Below are 19927 nucleotides of genomic sequence, written 5' to 3'. Positions count from 1 at the left end.
GGGCCAGAGACTACTCTGTAAGCCTGCACAAGGCACCCCTTAGCAACCTGTAGGAGACAGAATATAGTGGCAGAGCCTTCAGTCTTTCCATGTAAGACTTCTTTTGTGTACACTGTAATTTCTTGGAGAGGAACCTCTGTGGTCTCTCCAATTGTTGCAGGTGTCTGGTAAGGTACATGCAGAAGGGAGCATTATACCCAATTATTGGTTTGATGAGGGCCAGTTATAATGGAATTATAAAATGCATAGATCTGGATGTGATGCCTTTATTTATAAAATATGCCACATAGAAGGATTTACTTACTACTGGTGATCAAAGTTCAGATTGCTATCAACCTGAGTACCCAGTTCATATGCAACTGGGTCTACACTTAGGGGAGTGCTGACTATAATGTAATTAGCAAGGCTTTGAGCTTTCCCAAATGGAATAATAATGCATTTTTTTGCATTTAGTTTTAATTTGTGGATTTGGCACTAATCATTTGCCTGCGTTAACCATGTCAGCAGCATATTAACATCATTAAGGTCTCAATGATTGCGCCCAATTTTCAATTGTCAGCGAACTTGGTCATCCACAGGCTGCACAGGTTTGCCTGGATTTCTGGGAAATAAATTCCGAACAATAAAGGACCCAGCAGAGAGAACCCATTGGTATGCCACTGCTGACTGCTCTTTTACTAGCGGTGAAGGCACTCAGTTTGACAGCATGTGTCCTGCCAGTGAGCCAGTTAGCTACCCATCTGGTAAAGTAGGAGTTAATTCCCATTTTTGGAGAGGTTCTCTATAATACCTGAGTGGGGGATTGTGTCAAACACCTTGGCAAGGTGAAGATAGGCAGTGTGCACTATCTTTCCCTTGTCTAGAGCCTTGGTGATTTTCTTGAAGAAAATGATAAAGGCATGATCTACCTTAAATGAATCCAAACTGGGTTGGGTCCAGATTTTGGAGATTACCTATGTCCTTGTTAATAAGGTCCATATGGATTCTTTCCATGGCCTTGCAGATGAAGCTAATCAATCTTATGGGCCTATAATTTCCTGGGTCAGTTTATGGTCTCCCTTTTTGTAGCGTGATTACTGTTGCTATCCTCCATTCTGACAGAACATAGCCAGTTCTCAGGCTTTGGTTAAACAGGGATCCAACTGGGTTTGATGATCATGTTTTAAGTTGTTTAAAAAGCAACCTGGGATGTTGTCTGGTCCCACTGATGCCATGTTTTTGGCCTTGGAGAGCGCCGAGATGACCTGCTCTCTTGAGATAATAGGCTAAGGAATGGTGGCAAGTATACTTTGAGGGGTGACTGGAGGGGACATATCATGAAGTTTTCTCCAAATCTGTCAGATAGCAGGTTGGCTATTACCTCCAGTTGAGTATGGGTGGTGCCATCCACAACAAGTTGAGCACATAGCTGAGTATTCCCTTTTAGATTTCAGACAAAGTTAAAGAATGCCTTGTGATTATCCTTAGCTAGGGAGGCTATTTTTGCTTTGTAATTAGCTTTGGAGGACTTGACAAAATCTCTAATTTGTTTGTTTAAGATGGAGAGGATTTCTTCCTCTGCTCAGGCAGTTTCCTCTTGTTCTTGGACATTAGTTTCTTTCTATTGTTGCATAGCCTGGTTATACTAGGGGTCCATCATGGTGGCTTGTTTTTTGGGCAAGACCTGGTTTTAATCCAGTCTGGTTCAGCTGATTTTATAAAACTGCTTACGTGTTTACACAGGGCATTGGTGTACACCTCTCTATTGCAGTCTGTGTTATCTGCATTCAAAGGGGCTTTGAAACTTCTTATACCATCACTTAGTACGAGGTAATTTGTCCTTGAAAAATTCTTAAGCATTTTTGAGTTTGAGAAGGTATCTCATCTTATAATTACAGTGAATGAGACTGATTTATGGCCCAATCTTACCAGGGAAGACATTACTTGGGGTGGGGTTGCAGTGCTCTCCCATGTTAGTGAGTACTGTGTCCAGGACATTTGAGCCTCTTGTCGGTGTGCTGACCATTTGTTCCAGAGCATTTGCACTGACAGAATCCAAGAACCTCTGAGCCAGCATGTTTATGGTTGTATATGTTTCCCAGTCGATGGTAAGATAATTAAAATGACTCAGAAGTAAGGTTTTGAGCTTTATGGCATGTGACTTCAGTAAGTCCGGGTATATGATATGCTTTTCCATTTTCATGGTGGGAGACCTATAGATAGCTATGATGTGGTATGGGGCTTTGCCTGTAGTTAATTGGACATGAAGTAGCTCAAGAGGATCATAGTGTTTGACCAGTCTTGCGGTATATGTATTCTTAATGAAGATGGATACAGCTTCTCCTTTGGTTCTTTCATGCTCAGTTTATGGTCTGAACATATGGAAGGTATTGTAGTCCTGCATGGGTGGGGTGCTTTCTGTGCCTTTGAACCATGTCTCAGTGACTGTGTAGACAGCAGCATCTTCCAAAGTGAGGAGTGCTTCCGGGGAGTGCAGTTTCTTGTTTACACTTCTAGCATTAAGCAGCAGTACCTTGAGTTTATCTATAAAGGATTTTGTTACATTAGTAGGTTGGTTATTTTGACACTGCCTAAAAAAGGCACGATAGGGGTGGCTAGTGCATTTGCCAGTATCCAAAAGCCTAGAGGAGACAGGTGCAGACTATCTCAGACAAAGCAGCATGGCCTTTCAACCATGTCTTCCCATGCTGACAAATATTGGATCCACTTGTACTGACACCAAGTCAGTTGTTAAAGTCAGTATTTTTTGTTTATATTGTGCCATTGTCCTTGGAGAAGGTAGAATGCTGCTTAAGGCTAGGCTTATACTTGCCTGTGACACATAATCTGAGAGTTCAGTCATGTCTCTCTTCATATAGTCCTTTGAGGTATGTCTCAAGTCATTCATCCGCACATGGACTATGGCTGAGTCATACCGGTACTTGTGCTTGAGTGACTTGACAGATCCTGGGACCTGCCAGGCAGCTAACCATAACCCACTCCTTATCCAGCCTGTTGAGGGGAACATCCATGTTTATCACAATGGAGTCAACTATGATCAGTACATAAGGTTTTGGGGTGTTATGCTATATGGGCTTATTTGTTGAGACACTTGTGTGTGTGTGTGTGTGTGTGTGTGTGTGTGTGTGTGTGTGTGTGTGTGTGTGTGTGTGTGTGTGTGTTATTATGTGTTGTGTGTTTTTTTTTTTGCATTATGTGTCTGTTTCCATTTGGGAAGCCTCTAATCTTTTGCTTAGTTACTAGTAAGTACCTCTGAATGTGTGGGTTTATGTGTCATGTCCTTATTTAGTGTGGGAAGACTGTGTGAGTTTCTGTGTGTGTGTGTGTGTGTGTGTGTGTGTGTGTGTGTGTGTGTGTGTGTGTGTGTGTGTGTGTGTGTGTGTTTTGACAACCTGTTTGGCATTCAATTTGTCCTTATGTGAGAGTCTTTCCTCCAATTTCTTAGTACAGTTACATCTCACACATAAAAGTATTTATTTTAGGAGTAAGTGGTTGTGAGTATACTTGAGACAATCACTACACTGCCTGAGGATGCCCATGTCTATCAGGCTGGCCAGAGGGATGATGGGAAACTGCCTGACCATGATAACAAGTTCTTACTGTATGTTTTATTAGGGAAGGGAATGGGTTAATTTGACAGGACTGTGCTGGTAGCGAGTAGGCTAAGGTTGATCAATAAGGCAATGCTGCTCAATGTGCAAGTTAGCTGCTCCTAGAGCAGCAGAAAAGCTTGGAAAGGTTTCACTGACAGCTGTTTAGGGAAAAAGTGAGCTTTTAGGCTTTTGCATGTATGCAGGACACTGCTAACCACTACTGTGAGAAGAGCAACACAATGCAAATGACAGGCTAAAATACAAGGAAAGAGAAACAAGTTTTAAGATAACTACCAATCAGGAAAGCACACAATAATTCTTCCACTAGCAATCCTCAACTCATACAGATTAGATTAGAAGACTTCTGCCACAAGGGTGCAGAAAAAAAACACCTTCTTAACTTAGAATAGCTGGTTTGAAGCCCAAGTGTAACAAGACCACACAAACCACTTACAACTAAAAGATACAATGTAATACAGTGCAATTAACTACTTAAAGCAGCAGCAGACAGTGTATTTTTTGAAACTGTTAAAGCACAGTCACAGTATATAATAGAAATGCAAAAAGATACTTAGAGCCTTTTGAGTGCTTCCCAGCTCAGATAAACCAGGTTAACACCTACTGCCACTAGATAAATAATTTCAGTCCTTCTAATGTGAAAGCACATTAAAGGAGTGTCCAGACCGAAATGCTACCACAAACAAACTTAACCATACAGATATAGCAGTGTACTTTAAAAGAGCTTATAAAAGTGCTTTGTATAAATGAGCCAAGAGACACTCAATTGTACAGAATTTATAAAGGCACTGAAAACGAGATAAGCTGATTAATAACCCCCCCAGCAAATAAAACTACATGCAGAAATCTCAAGTGTTTGCCCAAATTAAACAGACCAGGCTACCTCTCAGTGCAGTAGATGAAAAATCCACTGACCTCTTAATGTAAAAGCAAGTGCTTGCTAGCATGTAAAAATACAATACTTTATCTAGCAGCTAGCTAGATAATGAATTCAGAGCAAGTAAATCAGTAGAACAGACAATGAGAGGCAAACTATTCAATATAAGCACAAGGAAGGGCAAATAAATAATTCAAGATGTCAACAGCAGTGTAGAAAGCTAGGAGCTTATTAAGATCAGTTTACAGAAGGGGTGGGCAGCTTAAAATCATCTGGTTTAAAATGCAGATCAATGAAAGTGGGGGAGGACAGATGGGGAAAACTAGCAGGGAACCACCAGGAATACTACAGTTTATGTAGGCTTGAAAACTTTTCAGAAAAAGACAAAGGCCCAGAAATTCACTGTTCATTTAAGTATCACTCAAGAAACAATTTAACCGATAAAAAAACGTGAACTGTGTCTACCCAGTTGTGCCATCCTAGCAAACAAAAGCAGTAAATAAGTAAAACAAATAAATTAACAACATATTTATTTTTTCAAGAAAAAGGAGGGTCCTCTACTGACCTTTCTAACTTTAAACTTATAGCTATACTTTCGCCACTTGCCAAAATCTTAGAAAATGCCTACTTAAACAGATATTAGACTACCTCCTAACACATATCCTTTTATCTACTACTCAGCATGGTTTCCACCCCAAACATAGTACTAACACCGCTCTATTAAGTTTCACCAATGCTGTAAACCACTTCAAAAACAATAACCACCTTGTCTCTGCCACCGTCCTTGATATGTCAGAAGCTGTTGACACTGTATCTCATCAAATACTCTTCAACAAACATGCCTCTCTCAATTTCAGCTCTGATACCCTACACTGGTTTTACGGCTATCTCGCCAACTGTGAACAAGCCACCATATGGGAAAACAAACTTTCACCCCTTTTACCCATCACTGTCGGTGTCCCACAAGGCTCTATCTTGGGCCCACTTCTCTTTATTATTTTTACTAATGATCTTTATACTGCAGCTACACCTGCCTCTATCATTCAATATGGAGATGATGCTTCCCTTATCTGCTCCACCCCTTCCTTAAAAGAACTCCAAGAAAAGTCTCAGACTGCCCTCCATTACATTGAAAAATACCCATCAGACCACCAACTCATTTTAAACCCTAACAAAACTAAACCTATGGTATTTTCCAAGTCCACCAAAAAAAAAAAAATCTCTCTATCTTTGCCTCCAATGGCACAAACATTGAAACTGTTGCACAAACAAAACTCCTCAGTGTTACCCTAGACAACAATCAAAAATTTGGTAGACGTTGCATTAACAATCAAAAAAGTCCACATAAAACTAGGTGCTCTGTATAGGGCTAAACCATAGCTATCTAATCATGCTATGATAGCCACTGCAAGGACTCACCTCCTATTCAGCCTTCTCTACTGTTCTCAGGTCTTCACAAACCTTTGTAAATCAGACTTAAATAACCCGGAAAATTGTTATAATAAAATCGCCAAATGTTCTTGACTTTCTCTTATTTCTCCTCACTCCTGCTCTTGACTTTCTCTTATTTCTCCTCACTCCTGCTCTTGACTTTCTCTTAATTCTCCTCACCCCTGCTCTTGACTTTCTCTTATTTCTCCTCACTCCTGCTCTTGACTTTCTCTTATTTCTCCTCACCCCTGCTCTTGACTTTCTCTTATTTCTCCTCACTCCTGCTCTTGACTTTCTCTTATTTCTCCTCACCTCTGCTCTTGACTTTCTCTTATTTCTCCTCACCCCTGCTCTTGACATTCTCTTATTTCTCCTCACTCCTGCCCTTGACTTTCTCTTATTTCTCCTCACTCCTGCTCTTGACTTTCTCTTATTTCTCCTCACCCCTGCTCTTGACTTTCTCTTATTTCTCCTCACCTCTGCTCTTGACTGTCTCTTATTTCTCCTCACCCCTGCTCTTGACTTTCTCTTATTTCTCCTTACCCGTGCTCGACTTTCTCTTATTTCTCCTCACTCCTGCACTTGTCTTATTCTCCTCATTCTCTTATTGCTCCCAGCAATACTACTCAGCCATCTGCCATACATTACTTAAAAAAATCTTATTAACTCAGATTTTTGATTTTTTATGTTGTCTCTTTTTTGTGCCTCTATGTACATGATGACCTTTGTTCCTAACTTGTCTTTATTCTACTATGTATTTTACTTTTTAGAAACTTTGTGTACTGTACCATTCATTATTACTTGAATTATTGTAACTTTACTTGGGAGCTTTTCTCTCCGGGTCTCCACTGAAAACGGGCTTCGTTTCCCACTCGGACACTACCTGGTTATCAAATGTAAATAAATAAATAAAAAATCAAAACTACAGATGTGCTTCTCACAAAATGAGAACTTGTGACTTTACAAAATGTACAATGTAAGGATGTCTGCTTAATCCAGCTTTGTTTCAGAAATATAGATGACTGTGTGGTTTCTAATGGTCAGTTCAGATGTACAAATGAGCTGAAATAGTTTTATTGCTTGGGTTTTTGTTTGTGTAATGTGTGCACCAAGGTGAGGTTTAAGAATGATAGTTGTATCTCACTGTTGTTCAGCCACATTTGGGGATAATTAATAGTGGAACAGCATTTTGAAAGGTATGCATACCACACCAGTGATCCATCATATTAATTACATTCTTGCATTTAAAAATGAGCTGTAAGAAAATTATGCATGTTGGGCATATGTTTTTAAGAATGTTTCCTTTCAAAATGCATCCATAATGCCTTCAGATGTGTTATTTCAGGAAAAATAGAGCAAATAATATAAAGCAGGGTAATGACTGTGGGTCCACCAGCTCAGTTTTAATAAAAAAATAACTTACTGTAAATAACACAAAATGTTAAACATGTTAAAATTGTGTAATAAAGCAACTTTTCAGAATTGTTTGCTTGTGTGACATAGTATCTTCAGAAGTGTATTAGATCATTTTTCTAATGTTACTTTTTTTTATTACAGGCCTTTCCTTGTATTTCAACTGGAATTTATGGTGAGTGCAGCTCTTTTTCATAATTTGAACATAAATGTACAGTATTGTTATGTTTGCCTTCTGTTTGCAGTGCTCACTTTAAGTCTCATCATGTTGCAACAGCCATTTTCAGTGGCAAGATTAAGTTAATATGATAGGTTTTACTGCTCTGCCAGATGTGAAATTTGATTTTGTCGTTTCTCATAATCCCTTCACTTCCTTTGTCCTTAACTCTTATGTGTACTCTGTGTTAGACACTGCTATGCGTTTGAGCGTTTTTGACAACAGATGCCTGCTCTCCCTCCATGCTGTTTTTAATGGATCATTGTAAATGTTATGCTAGTTTTATAACTTTAAGTTGAAAAAAAAAAGATGTTTCTAAAATCACTGGAGGCTGTCTTCATAAGTAATTGCTATATAAAGTTAATAGGAATTGCCTCTAGAGTGACACAGTTGCACTCAAATTTGTAGGGGTCTTTCCAGTAGGGTGTAGCAATATCAGGGGACCTAGTTATATGACAAAGCGTAATTGGCTCTATTTAGTAGTTCCTTCCATGGAGTTATATTTCTTCATCATTTGATATGTAGGCATCCTGACTAGTACAGCAAGACAGTATAATGTTTTAGAGACTACTTTGCTATATTTCCCTTCTTTGCATTTGCCTGTATAAGGCTGCTTTTGGTCATTCAAACTGCTGGAGTAATGCTGTTGTGTACCAACACAATAATGGGTATTAGGACTTACACTGAGACTCCATCTATGACAGAAACAAATGCATTGTTAATGTTAAGTGTACCATTATTAATGTGTGCTCATGTTTTATTATGTGTGCTCAACTGTTTCATATATGGGAAATAATTAAAGGTCTTTATCAGAGAGGAAGTAAAAAAAGACAGTTCAAGAAATGTTTTAACCTGATAACAAGTAGTCTTTAACTTTTGAATATTAGAGCTCATGTACAAAGATACTGGGCATTTAAAATGTAAGTTTGTCATCAATGTATTGCATGTAACGGCTTAGTATATACATATTGTAGTACTACTTACAGTTAAAAAACTGAAGTTTACAAAAATCGACTTTTACTTTTTGTTCTTAGAAACAAATGTGACTCTTCGTCTGGCTACTGCATGCAACAGAATATCTGGGCAGCAAAAAAAGTAATAAAATGCTAAGTAACTCCCCCCAAAACAAAAATGTTTGCACGTTGACTTATAAACATCACAACACGCTGTTTCCATCCTGTTCTTGGCACAGTAACTGTCTGAGTCAGTGTTGTGCAGGGTTATTTCAGAATCATCAGTGCTGAGACCACTGTCAGAAATGCAAGCCCTCACACTTGTTGCTAGTTTGAATAATGAGAAACTGGGAGATCTGATCATGACAGTGCAGCATTTGACCTGTGCCTGTGTTATCGCTACCATACCACCCATGCCTTTTATCTCCTGGCCACTGAACTTATCTTTTCATTGTCCACTTTTGTAGGACTGTCCTTCCCTTCAGGTTGGCATTGACAGGTTTGTTGCTGGTTTCACTCAGCCACTTCCTTGACTTGCAGCTCCCAGTGCCCTTCTCATCAGCCAGGTATTCCTGAGTCATTGGTGCCACTGGTATCAGTCTCCAGGTTGACCACACTAGGGATGGCAATGTCAGTGTTGAGTCCTGTACATTTTTTGTTGAGGTTGAGGAGTTTGTGCTTGTGTTGATGCAGATGTCTTCACTGTGGCTGTTTGTGTTGACATCAGCTTTCATTACCCTCAGTGGGGCAGTACTGACAGTCTTACTCACAGTACTGAGTTTGGCTTCACAGTCTAGTCCATACACCAGCCCTTTGATACATGATCTGCCTCTGCCACTGGTTTCTGCCTTGACCCATGCTCTGCTGTTGCTGTGTCCATCCATCAGCATCTTAAGAGAGACAGTAGGGCCAACACTCTTAATCACTCTTGTTGCCCATTCAATTTCATCCTCACATCCTCATAATAGCACTTTTAGCTTGTGGGTGGAAGGCGGCATAAGCAGGTAGAAGGCATAGAACTCCTCCCAGTAATGTGGGTGTTTATGTCAGCCATGATGAGCAAGGTTAGAGCCTTAACAGAAATGCCCAATGCTGGGATGCTGTCAAATCAACAGACCATCTCCATGGCTGCCCGATCGATGGCGTCACTGATCAGCTCTCACTGCTGTCCTGATAGTGGGAAAAATATATACCTTACTGTTTTGGACATGGAAGATTTTAATGTCAAAAATAAAATTTAGATTCCCTAACTCACTGACTTAGGACAACCATGCCCCTACTATCAATTCTGGTCATTTCAATGTAATAGAAGCAAACAAGAAACTGAGAGGTCAAATTAAGTCCAGCATGTCCAACTTTGAGGTCAGGATAGCCCTGCAGGCTAAGTATAATCAGAAGGTCTTCAGCTACATCTGGAACCTTAGAGTTATCACACAATAGCATGCGGAACTGGGGGTGAATGGTACAACCTACACCGATTAGGGTGACATAGCAAATCTACTGGCTGATAAATTCAGCTTAACCCCCCACTAGCTTCACCAGGTGAAATCCCCTCTAACATACTCCCCCCCCCACTATCAGCAGGGAACAAGTGCTGGCAGCACATGCTAAAGCCAAGAGCAGTGCCTTTATGCATTCAGTGGACATGCCCATTTACTTTCAGAACAGTCTAAAACATGATGTATCAGGACCACTTGAGGGACTCTTCAACTACAACCTTGAAACCCGCTATGTTACAAGTGAAGAGAGGGCTGCAACAGTTATTCCCCTTCACAAGGGCAAACCATCAACCGATGCTGGCTTTTGGAAAACTGTCAACGCAAGTTAATTACTCTATCGATAAAATGCCCATAAAAGTCAGCCCAGTTGTAAGGGATCTTGGAGCATATCTAGACAGCAATCTGGCCTTTGACCAATATGTAGCTAAGTTAATAAGAAAATGTCACTCAACTTAAAGGTAAGGGTATGGCATCCAGGTCCATGAAAGTTATAGTGCCACTCTACCTGGACCCTTGTCAGACCTATCATTGAATACAAAGCCCCCTTTGGCATGTATCTAATCAGACACTTGCAACAGTTTACGTGCCCACAAAGGTTTCTCACTAAGAGAATTCAGGCCATGAATACTCTGTCCTACACTGATCATCTAAAGGCTCTGTCTCTGTGTTCAGTCTCTTACAGGCTGCTGAGAGGGAATCATTGCCTTGCTTACAGGGCTTCCTCAAACCCAGCTCTGATGGATCTGTCTCACATGCACAAAACAAATACCACCAGAAACACTAGATCCAGGGATCTGAACTTTGCCTGAGACATAAACAGAACATGCTGGAGAAACAGATATGTGTCCCACAGGATCCCCACATTTTGGAATACGCTTCCCATCCTTGTAAAACAGAGATGAGCCCTGATCCTATTCAAACAAAATCTTAAGAACTGCATGGGAAAGCATAAATTTAGACTGGTCTGGCCCCCATGTCTCTTATGGACCGAAGCTATCAATAAGAAAAGTATTATCCTAACTGACACAACCCCCCTGGAAATCTTTAGCTGCCTGCCTACTAACATGTCCCACCATGATAATTGGGACTCAAATGGTTTGGGGTGAGTGGAAGGGCTTGTAAAGGCCCTAGTGGTCATTAGCCAATTAACAACCTGTGAACCTAAGCCTTTTCTTGGATGATGGTAATTGGCTGACCACAACTCCACTACAATGGAACAGAATGGGGTCAACTTATATAAGAGGAGGATTGATGACCAGCATATATGGGAGAGCAAGAATGCTGAAGCAAAAGAAGGCTAGTAACAAGAAGACACAACTTGACTGTATATAGTTTTGGGTCCCCCATGCATTAGCTTCATAGGTTAGTACTAGGCAATCTGTCTGCAGACCATTTCAAGCCTAGCCAAAAAAACCCTATTCAAAATTTCTCTCTGACCTCAAAGAGAGCAAGACAAGATAGACCAGGAGAGAATTTGATGTATTCCCATGTAATGGAAGTTTGTTCCAGAGGTGAGGGATATGTTGGGAAATGAATCTATCATGCCAACATGTCTTCTTTATCAGCTGATGAAGGTTTAGTTCCTTCAAAGTAAGCAATCTGTAAAACTTAAAACGTCCTTGATGATCCTTGTTATCTTTCCCCTTGGGATAGAAAATTGGGTAAAATCTGGATAAAACTGGCTAGACTTGTAAGGGCTCTTGACCCATTAGCCTAGTCATTTCCTATGAACCTATGATGTACCATTAGTGCTGAGAAGGAACAGGAGATCAAAAAGGTTGGATCTTTTAAGGCATGAAAGGCTAAACATAGCTCTTTTCAGAGGAGTCTGTAACACTCACCATCCAACCCAATACCATATTCTTGGGTGACTTTAATTACCCCGCTATTAACTGGGAATTATATACAATAATGTGCAGGTACAGATATTCCGAGATTTTGTAAAGACAAAATCCTTGGAGCAGATGTCAGTACACCCATTAGGTGGGCAAACATGCTGGATCTGGTCATCACTAATGTGGGAGAGTGCTGTACACCTCCTAGTGTAATGTCATCTCTAGTAAGGTCAGACCACAAAACGGTCTCCCTTGAAGTAAAAATAAAACTGGTAACGCCAACTAACCCTGGAATGTTCAGAAATTACCCTGACTAACTTCCTACTATTATGTGATAACCCTGGTAACATTTCAAGATCACATAAACCCTGAGAACACTGCTGCAGAACTGTTCATAGAAACCCTATTACAAGTATGTTAATAATTGCATAGAGGCACCTGTACCCACTAGGAATAAGTACAGAACTAATTAAAAAAAACAAACTACCCTGGTGGAATCACAGCATCAATAGCCTCTATAACAGAATGAAGAAAGTCATGGCAAAAATTAGGAGGTGTAGCACCCAGCAGGATAAAAGCACTCTCATCAAACTAAACAACTCAGAGGAGAAATAAAGTCTATCAAAGCCAACTTTGTGGCAAATTTGGCCTTCCAGTTTATAACCTGCTACAGACCACCCACCCAAACCCAGGAACCCCACTCGGCCTTCCTGAGAACACTGGAAAATATGAAGTTCTCTCCAAACACCATTATATTGGGCGACTTCAACTACCCAAACATAGACTGGGAGCATTACTCTAGCTCCAACACCCTAGCCCAAAGTTTCCTAGAATTTATAAACTCAAATGCTATGGAACAACTTGTTACCATTCCCACAAGGGGGGAAAACATACTGGACCTGATCATCATCAACATGGGGACTCTATGCTCCAGACCAGAAGTGTATCCCTCACTGGTAAGATCAGACCATAAACTAATCTCACTGGATATTCACATCCCGACCCCACCCCCTGCCCAGAAAACCACATTGAAAAACTTCTCTAAAGCAAATTTCACACTCCTCAAAACTGAGGTGGAATCCTTAAAAGCCCCCGGGCCTGTGGAAAATACGGCCCAGACCACAGAATCCTTTATAAACGCATTCTATGAACACCTTCAGGAATGCATGGATCATGCAATCCCAAATAAAACCAAGACCCAATCCTCCAAAGGCAGACATTCTGTCTGGTGGACCCCAGCCATAAACAAACTATACAATAGAAGGAGGAAGCTACTACATGATAGAGCAAAATCCCAAAAAGGGAAGGCATCTCTGATCAGTATTAGCAAAAAACTACGGGCACTCATAAAATCGTCTAAGGCCAGCTTCGAGAGAAAGATTGCACAGGACACTAAGGATAATCACAAGGCTTTCTTTAGTTATGTTAGGAACCTGGGTGGGAATTCCAAGATATGCTCAGAATTAGTCCAAAATGACAAAAAATACACCAAACCCACAGACATTGCCAACAACCTAGCTGACAGGTTCAGCGCAAACCCCCCCACCAAAAGGGCAAATATCTATCCCAGCAGAGTGCTGCCCCCCTGATATCTCAGATGCTCAGGTAAGAGCCGCCCTCTCCAAAGCAAAAAACACAGCATCAATGGGACCAGACGGTGTCCCAGGCTGTGTCCTACATGAACTCCAAGAAGAGCTAAACCCAAATCTAAAACTACTGTTCAATCTCAGCCTTACTACAGGATATGTACCCAAAGAGTGGCGTACAGCAACAGTGGTCCCTCTCCACAAAGGTGGTGTCTCAACGGATCCTGGAAACTATCGCCCCATAAGCCTGACTAGCTTGGTCTGCAAAGCTATGGAAAGGATCATCATGGACCTCATAAATAAAGATATTGGGGACCTACAGACACTGGATCCTACCCAGTTCGGCTTTGTTAAGGGAAGATCCTGTCTCTTAAACCTGGTTGATTTCTTTGAAACAGTCACCAAGGCCATTGACGAGGGGAAGGTGGTCCACACAGCCTACCTGGACCTCGCAAAAGCCTTCGATACAGTACCCCACTCGGGCATTATAGATAAGCTCACCAGATTAAATATAAACCCCTATGTCACTAGATGGGTTGCAAAAAGGCTCAAGGACAGAACCCACATAGTTAGAATTGCTGGAGCCATGTCAGACTCCAAACCAGTTACAAGTGGTGTCCCACAAGGCTCAGTCCTGGGACCTCTCTTTTACGGTATATATTTCTCGGAGGTACAGCCCAACAGGGAAGGACTGTGGCTGACCAAGTTCACAGATGACTACAAACTGGGCGCCATAATAGACTCTCCAGCCGACACAAGCATCCTCCAAAAGGGCCTCATAGAAACAAACAACTGGTGCCAGAGCCATGGCCTCAAGCTAAACGCCAAAAAGTGTATAGTCATCCCCTTTGGCAAAAACAAAGTGCCCACAAATTACCACATAGGTGGTAATCCATTAAGTACAGAAGAAGTAATTAGGGACCTGGGGACCCAAGTTGATAGCAATCTCTCATTTGACAACCACATGGCCAAAATGGTTAGAAAAACATTTTATATAGCCCACCTAATCATGAAGGGATTCACATCTAGATCAGGGGAGGTCATCATGCCTCTTTACTCATCCCTCATCAGGCCCATAATTGAGTACAATGCCCGTTTTTGGATGTACCTTAACAGACACCTGCAGCAACTGGAAAGACCCCAAAAGTACCTCACCAAGAGGATCAAAAGGCTCAAACAGATGCCATATGCTGCCTGGTTAAAGAAACTCCAGCTCTACTCAGTGGCATACCGCCTGCTCAGAGGCGATCTGTGCCTGACGTATAAAGCCATGTCCAACCTGGAATTAATGGACATGCTGCACCTCAGAAAATCTAAATCCCTTAGAGCCACCCGCTCGAGGGACTTGAACCTCAGCACAGAAATAAATAGCACATGCTGGAGGGATAGATTCATAACCCAGAGGCTCCCTTCTCTCTGGAATAGAATTCCAGTTCATGTTAGGCAGAGCAACTCACTGATTCTCTTCAAGAAGAATCTTGATGAGTGGATGGGGGATCGTAGGTTTGTCCCGGGGATTACTTCTGTGTCACTATTAGACAGAAACATAGTAAACTAAACTTTAAAAAGGGCACTGTATACTCAAATCAAGGGGTGGTGTAAGCCAAACACAATCGGGCTAGGCTTATAAATGCCCCAGGGCAGATAGCCTAGTTTGAACCTATGAATCAAACAGGAGAGGTCCCAGGACGGAACCCTGTGGTACTCCACTTGTCACTGCTATGAGGTCAGATTTGGAGTCTGCAACTTTTACAGTGTGGGTTCTGTCAGTGAGCCAGTTGGCAACCCATCTTGTGACATAGAGATTTATACCTAGTTTAGTGAGTTTAGCTATAATTCCAGAATGGGGGATGGTGTCGAAAGCCTTGGCAAGGACAAGATAGGCTGTGTGAACCACCTTACCCTCATCTACGGCTTTGGTGACTGCCTCAAAGAAGTCGATCAGGTTCAGGAGGCATGACCTGCCTTTCACAAACCCGAACTGGGTGGGATCCAGAGTTTGGAGGTTACCAATGTCTTTGTTTATGAGTTCCATGATGATACGTTCCATGGCCTTGCCCACCAGGCTCTTCAGGCTAATAGGTCGATAGTTCCCGGGATCAGTGGTGGCTCCCCCTTTGTGGAGTGGAATAACTGTTGCTGTGCGCCATTCAGTGGGTACATAGCCTGATGCGAGGCTATTATTGAACATGGTGCTTAAGTGGGGAGCCAGTTCATTCTGATGTTTGTGTAAAACGCAGCCTGGGATGTTGTCCGGTCCCATGGATGCTGTGTTTTTGGCTTTAGAGTGCAGCTTTTACCTGTGTAGTTGTGATTACAGGGACTCTGCATTCTTCCTGTATAGATATGGGCCCTTTACGGGGTGAGGGGGGATAAAGTTAGCACTGAATCTGTCTGCCAGGATGTTGGCAATATCAGTTGGTTCTGTAATTTCTCTAATTGACACAGTCAGCTTGTAAATGGTTCATCTCCTAGGCCCCTCCTTGCAAATGTTTCACCTCACAAGGCCCTGCTTACACTTTTCAAGGGTACCAGAACTTTTTTTGGATGAGGGCTAGGGTTAGAAACCCCCATGTGGACGTTAGCCTAATACTCACCTATGGACCTATGTAAGTTAAACTGTTTTGCTTACATTTAATTTGAATCCATTGTCCTTGCACCAGTTGTTAGCATGGTCTAAGATGCATTGGACCAACTGAGAGTCAGCTGAAAGAATAATAGCACCTAATTTTTCAGTCATCTGTGAACTTAGTTAACCATAGACCAGGAGTACTGGTGTGATAGTCTGAGAAATATATGCCAAAAAAGTGAGGGTCCAAAACTGAGCCCTGTGGTACACCACTTGTAACTGTTTTTGCTTTCAGATGTGGTACTTGCTTCTCTAACTACATGAGTTTTGTAAGACAACCAGTTAGCTATCCATCACATAGTTTAAGGATTTATATTCAGCTTTATAAGTCTATCAGTATTGCTTGCATGGCGAATAGTGTCAAAGGCCTTTTCAAGGTCTAGGTATGCAGTATGCACTGCATAACCACTAAGCACTGCTTCTGTTACTTTTTTAGCTTAAAGAGGCAGGAGTTTCCTTTGAAAAGGGCAAATTGATGAGAGTCCAGGTTTGAGACATTTTCAATGTCCACATTAATGAAGTCTGAGATAAAGCACTACATAGGTTTCAGTATGAGACTAGTCAGTCTAATGGATGCATAGTTACCAGCAGGGTCCATGGTTGGGCCACCCTTGTGTATTGGCATTACAATAGCTGTTTTCCATGTTTCAGGAATGTAACCAGTAGAAAGGCTTAGATTAAAGAGTTTAACTAGGGATTCAGAAATGCCATGTTTTGCACTGATCGTCGGGCAACTTGATATGTTGCCAGGGCCTGTGGATGAAGTATTCTTAGTTTTTGAAAGGGCTGAGAAAACTTGTCCCATAGTAATTAAAGGGGGTTGCTGGGACTGTGAAACCTGTAAGTGGAGTAAAATCTGGACTAAATTTGTTAGCTAGGATATTGGCTATTTCCTTTGGGTCACAGAGTGTACTGTTATTGCGGACTAGCTCCGAACACTGTTGGTGGTAGTTCTTAACTTTCTGACATAGTTAAAAAAATATATACAGTTATTTTTGGCTTTAGTGGCTATTTGTAGTTCATACTCAGCTCTGAGTTTTCTTATGATTCCCTTAAGCTCTTTCTTTGCTTAAGTATGCTTTTACTGTAGATAGAATGAGGCCTCTTATAAGCATTAAGCAGTTTCTTTATCTTGTTATATAATTTATTTATACTGGTATTGTGCTGTAGGTGTTTGTTTTTAAATTTCCCACTAAATTTGTTGCTGCTAGGGACTGCCTTATCAGTATAACTATTTAAGGGAGAGTAGAACTCAGAGGCATAGGTAGGTGCTTTAGCAATAGGATCCTTCAGAGGATGATTATAGCAGAATTTGTTTCAGTCATCAAGTAACTGAAGGACGTTTGTTTTTCACAAGTCCCTAAACACAGAACTGTTTACAAGGGAATGAACAATGATGAGAGTGATACATCTTCCTCAGCATTCTCAAGTAAACCCCAAAGTTTGGGAGACTCTGGAGATGTTCTCCCTATCAAGAACTCCTCTGAAGCCCTTTTTGGTCCACCAAGCAAACTTTGTGTTTCCTTTAGTTTTAGATATTGTTATGGTGATTACTAAAGCTGCTTAGGCCACACCCAGAAACAGTGGCCTCGGTTCCTAAAAAGGTGGTCATAGAGGTGTATTCTCTCATAGACTGGGCATTCTCCCTGGGACTTCCATGCTAATCTGCACAGATAAAAAAAAATAACTTGTACTTCTCAGAGTTCTGTAGTTCATCAGTCTGACAGGGTCCCAAACACTTGGTGATCATGGGAAGGCATATCCTTTACATTTGCTTTAATTTGCTTTCATTATTTTGTTTTATTTATTTTTTATCTGGTTTTAATCTTGGCCCATATGATGGAGTTCTCTATTGAAATGTTAGATGAGATGACATCTAACATAGAACAGTAGCCAGATGGACCAGCTAGACAAAAGCCTGTGTTCTAATTGTCAGCACTGTCCATTTTGGCCAATGTCATTATAATCGTGACTTTTAAATGGTTAAATGTTCATCATGGGTAGTAGTTGTGGGCGTTACATTATGTCACCATGCCTTGGCTTTGTCTGACTGATCTTGCCCAGGATCCACGGTGATGTTTACGAATGTCTCCTTTCACAATTCTTAAATCTTTGGCCCAGAAATGAAGGCTGACATTGAGAGGATGGAACAGGAGGGAAAGACTTTGATGACATTTGCATCAAATTTTCTTTTCCATAACTTTCCTTCTCCATAATCTTGAAAAACAGCTTAAATTTCATCTCAAACACAACAGTCAAGGCTCAGGTAAGGATCCAGCTCCCCTGGACTGTTTCTAGAAAGGCCATACTAGCTGTGGTGTGCATTCATGGTGATCACCAGCAGCTGCAGGTCTTTTGTGCTAGGGTTACAGCAGCGTTTGAAGCAGTTGGGCTGGTCTTTTGTCCCTTCTTGGGTAGGGTGACTACCTGTTGCAACTAACCGTTAGGTCTGGATCATCATTACTGGGGGGGAGGGGGAAGCTTGTATTCTAATTGTCACTGAAATTGTTTTCAACTACTATGGCCCTCAATCCCTTGCCAGACATCCCTCCTTGTTAGAGGAAGACAGCTAAACCCTAGGTGGTACAGCTCTTAAAGAAAAGGAGAGGTATAGCTAGACAGTGTGAAGGGGGCATTTGCCCCAGGAGCAAAGTATTGGCAGTTATTAATCATTCTTCAGTGCATTGCCAAAATTCAGAAATTAATTTACAGTCAGGATAGAGGCATGTAAGCACTCTGTGTGGTATAAACAGTTTGTTTGCTTTACACTATGGCAAGCAGTAATAAAAGAGCTTTTGTTTTTTTTTGTTTTTTTTTTGTCCTCAAGTGTAAGAGGATTTTTTTTCTCTCCTCAGTTTAAAAATTTGACGGGGTGGGATGCCAGAAGAGGCTAGGGATATCAAGCCCATCCTAAATCTAAGTGGCTTAACAATCTTCCGTATGACCTCAGTTTAAACAAACCTCCTTTGTCTAGACAAACAGGCACTTCTGTTTGGTCTCATGTCAGATCCTAGCCTACTCATCAAATGTATGTCCAGGTGGTATAATGGTAATTTTTTTCTCTACTATTCCTGTCCATTTGTAAAACCGTATATCTTGTTTCAGCAAAAATACTGTAAATAATGTAAGCAGATGCATTTGCATTTGCTGGGAACCAAGGATTTTGTCTGCCTGGCTCCTCACTGCAGCTTTCCAAGATCAGCATGCTTCATTCATTCATTCATTCATTCATTCATTCATTCATGTGTTTGCTTGTTTATTTATGTATTTAATTATTTATTTATATTTGTATGTATGCATTTGTTTATATCACTTTGTTAACCAGGTTAGTGGATTGGTCCATTTATCCCTTTTCAGCTGCATTCTGGCTCGTTATTGCATTAAGAGAGAGGATTAGCACAGTAACAGGCACATAGCAGTATAAGTATTGGCATTAGTTGGGAGGGTGGCCTAATGGTTAAGATGTTTGCCTTACAAACACAAGGTGCAGGGTTTGAGTCTCACAAGGGGTAATTGTCTAGGCTTACAGTGGCTCACAAGGGCAGTTAGCCACCTATGAACCTATATCCATAGTGAGGGATTTTCATGCATCTCAGTAAATCAGTCACATACTGAAATTGAAGAGCTGGTGACACAGTATATATTTAAGTATGTGCATGCAGTGTAGTGCTTGGAATGCAAAGTTAGCATTAATTGTTAGTACAGTACATAGGTAATACTTGGTAACAAGCAATTAGTGTTGAATGTATTTGTGTGTTTGCTGCATAAATAATACTAAGTTAGTCAATGTTTAAGTAGGTGCATTTGTATTCTTATCTTATTTGGTGAAGAAGCCTCTGACAAGTCGCTCTCAATATCTGTATATGACTGAGCTTT

General features: G+C 41.1%; 1 long non-coding RNA gene across 1 annotated transcript in view; it reads left to right on the top strand.

Annotated features, from left to right (window-relative positions):
* The window catches only part of LOC122789002, a 1379952-nt gene that overhangs the window by 1014124 nt on the left and 345901 nt on the right, over positions 1 to 19927 (top strand). The window contains exon 2 of the long non-coding RNA XR_006362761.1: positions 7477 to 7507. This is a non-coding gene — a long non-coding RNA (uncharacterized LOC122789002). The remainder of the gene's footprint in view (positions 1 to 7476; positions 7508 to 19927) is intronic.

Source organism: Protopterus annectens, chromosome 1.part2 (assembly GCF_019279795.1).
Source record: "Protopterus annectens isolate FY-2018-M chromosome 1.part2, PAN1.0, whole genome shotgun sequence".
NCBI lineage: Eukaryota > Metazoa > Chordata > Ceratodontiformes > Protopteridae > Protopterus > Protopterus annectens.
Note: the sequence above shows the minus strand (reverse complement) of the source record. Positions and strands in the feature narration are given on the sequence as shown.